Here is a 3,384-nt window from a genome sequence, read left to right as displayed (position 1 = left end):
CCGGAGGGGATTCGAGGGGCGCTCCGCCGGGCGCGGCTCGCTTCAAGCACAGAAACGCACGGTACCGAAACTTCCCTGCCGCGGCCGCCCGTCCACCGCCCCACTGTCCCCGACGTGCGCGCCGGCCCGCCCACCCGCGCAAGCGCGCCGCCGATGATTGGCCGGGCGGCGCGCACTGCCCGCCCCCATTCGGCCAGTGGGAGGAGGCAGAGCGGTTCTCTCCACCCCCTGAGGGGCAGCAATCTCCCGCCAAGGCAAAGAAATGTAATCACCCCCACCGCACGCTCGGTGTAAAGGTTTCATTACAGCACGTCTCTTAAGACTCCTTGTGCAGGCAGGCTGCCTTAAAGGTTAATTTGCAGGTTGAGTCAGTGGTGAGGAAGGCAAATGCAATGTTAGCATTCATTTCAAAAGGACTAGATTATAGAAAGCAAACATGTCATGCTTTATAAAGCATTGGTCAGACCGGACCGAGTTTTGTGAGCAGTTTTGAGCCCCTTATATAAGAAAATATGTGTCGACATACGAGAGGGTCCACAGGAGGGTCATCAGAATGAGTTCCGGAATGAAAGGGTTAACGTTTGAGGAGTGTTAGGCGGCTCTGGGTCTGTACTCGCTGAAGTTTTGAGGAATGAGTGGCGATCCCATTGAAACCTATTGAAAACTGAAGAGCCTCGTTAGGGTGGATGTTCCCTATAGTGGATGAGTTTAGGACCAGAGGGCACAGCCTCAGAATAGAAGGGCGTCCATTTAGAAATAGATGAGGAGGAATTTCCTTAGCCTGAGAATCTGCGGAATTCATTGGGTATATTTAAAGCAGTGGTTGATACATTCTTGCTCAGTCCGGACGCAGAGATTCTGGAGAGAAGGCAAGAGAATGGAGTTGAGGGAGATAATAAATCAGCCAGGATGAAATGGTGGAGCAGACGCGAGGGGCAAAAGAGACTAATTCTGTTCCTATGTCTAATGGTCTTATGATGGTGGGATAAATTAAAACAGGTTCTTCAGATGCTGGAAATCCACACACTAAATGCGGAAGAGACGCAGCATCCAGGCAGAGGAGTAGACAGTTTTGGTCCGAGACGCTTCATCTGGACTCAAAATGAGGGGGGTGGGGAGACGTCAGAATGGTTTATGGTGGAATAAATAGAATGAAGAACCTATTTTGCAAATAACTTCCCGGATGATACTTACAGCTGATTTGCCCTGTAACCGTTTTACAAACTCCCGTCCTGTGATACACAACGATCGTGTGAAGTATGGATGACAGTTATTTTGAAAACATGGCCACCTATCAGAATCAGAATGGGGACCTCGTTTAATACCACGTAGCAATACATATATTTAAGATATATAAATTACAATTATATATATAATTAAATAGGTAGTTCAAACAGGAGCAGAAAGAAGATCAGATACTGAAGAAGTGCACATGGGCTGGTTGTCCGTTCTGATGGCAGAGGGGTAGCGGCTGTTCCTAAAAGCTATTTGCATTTACCGTCCAAATACACATTTGAAAATTATGTCAATGTAAAATAATATGCGCGGTACGAGAATGTGGGAATTCGTGGTTATCTCGGGGAGGAGGAGGACGCTGGGGGGAGATCTGATAGCGGTTTGTACGATTATGGGGGGCACAGACGGAGTAGACAGACAGCATCTTTTTCCCAGGGTTGAAATGGCTAATGCCAGACGGCGTGCAACGAAGGTGAGAGGGGATAATTCCAAAGGAGATGCGAGGGGCAAGTTTATTACACAGAGAGTGGTGGGAGCCTGCAACGTGCTGCCTGGGCTGGTGGTACAGACAAGTACATTAGAGACTTCGGGCATAAGAGACGTAAGAGACGTTTAGACGGCAATAAGAATGTGGGAGAAATGATCGGATATGGATATTGTGTAGGCAGAGGGGATGTCCATATGATGATTAATCTAATTGGTGGGCCGAAGGCGCCGTTCCTGTGTTGTGCTGTATTGGTCTGTTCTATATTATCTAGTTTAAAGGTATACTGTATCGCAAAATAATTTATGTCCCTCGTCAGGTCAGGGTGACTGCGTGCGCGGAGCGAAACCCAAACTGCTGGGATAACTGAGTGTTACAGGGGACCCAGGAGATGCTGACCAGACCTCTACCTCCGCAGATATTACCCCACCGGCCTGCAATTGACCATATGACATAGAAGCAGAATTCGGCTATTCGGCCCATCGTGTCTGCTCTGCCATTCCATCATGGCTAATTTATTATCCCTGTCAACCCCATTCTCCACCCTTCTCCCTGTAACCTTTGACGCATTTACTAACCAAAAACCTACCAACCTCCTTCTTAAATATACTTAGTGACTCGGCCTCCCCAGCCGTCTATGGAAACGAAATCCACAGATTCGCAACCTTCCGACTAAAGACATTCCTCCTCATTTCTGTTCTAAGTGGACGTCCCTCTATTCTAAGGCCGTGCCCTCTGACCCTAGGCGCCCCTACTGTATGGATTGGAGGATGTGCCTTATGAGAACAGGTTGAGTGAACTAGGCCTTTTCTCCTTGGAGCGACGGAGGATGAGAGGTGACCTGATAGAGGTGTATAAGATGATGAGAGGCATTGATCGTGTGGATAGTCAGAGGCTTTTTCCCAGGGCTGAAATGGCTAGCACGAGAGGGCACGGTTTTAAGGTGCTTGGAAGTGGGTACAAAGGGATGTCAGGAGTAAGTTTTTCACACAGAGAGTGGTGGGTGTGTTGAATGCACTGCCGACAACGGTGATAGAGGCGGATACAATAGGGTCTTTTAAGACATTCTTAGATAGGTGGATCGAGCTTAGAAAAATAGAGGGAAATTCTAGGCATCTTCTAGAGTAGGTTACATGGTCGGCACAACATTGTGGGCCGAAGGGCCTGAAATGTGCTGTAGATTTCTATGTTCGATGTTCTATATAAAAACAAACATTCTCTCCACATCCACTCTGTCGAGGGCTTTCAACATTCGATAGGTTTCAATGAGATCCCCACGCTTTCATCGAAACTCCAGCCAGTATAGTCTGAATTTTGCTTCCGTTTCGAGTATCTGCAGCCTCCCATGTCTCCATTTTGCACTGACCGTAGATGTTCAAATTTCAACTGTGTGAGGACATCAAACATCCGCATCATTATCGTCGAAAATGGTTTACTGCTAATCACAGTGAAATTAAATCACATCAACCGCTGATTTATATGCAGCATTTCAAACTGATAACGTGTTTATTTAATTGTTTTAGAAACGACCTAAATCTAGATTTGCGGAGATAAATCGGCAGCTCCACGCAGAACTGTGAATATTAGTACAGTGCGTAATTGACCGATACGTTTCTACCAACAGTGGCTAGCTGATACACACACTCAATGTTTAATCCTCTCCG

Source organism: Mobula birostris, chromosome 1, assembly GCF_030028105.1.
Source record: "Mobula birostris isolate sMobBir1 chromosome 1, sMobBir1.hap1, whole genome shotgun sequence".
Classification (NCBI taxonomy): domain Eukaryota; kingdom Metazoa; phylum Chordata; class Chondrichthyes; order Myliobatiformes; family Myliobatidae; genus Mobula; species Mobula birostris.
The sequence above is the reverse complement of the archived record's forward strand: the minus strand, read 5'-3'. Positions refer to the sequence as shown.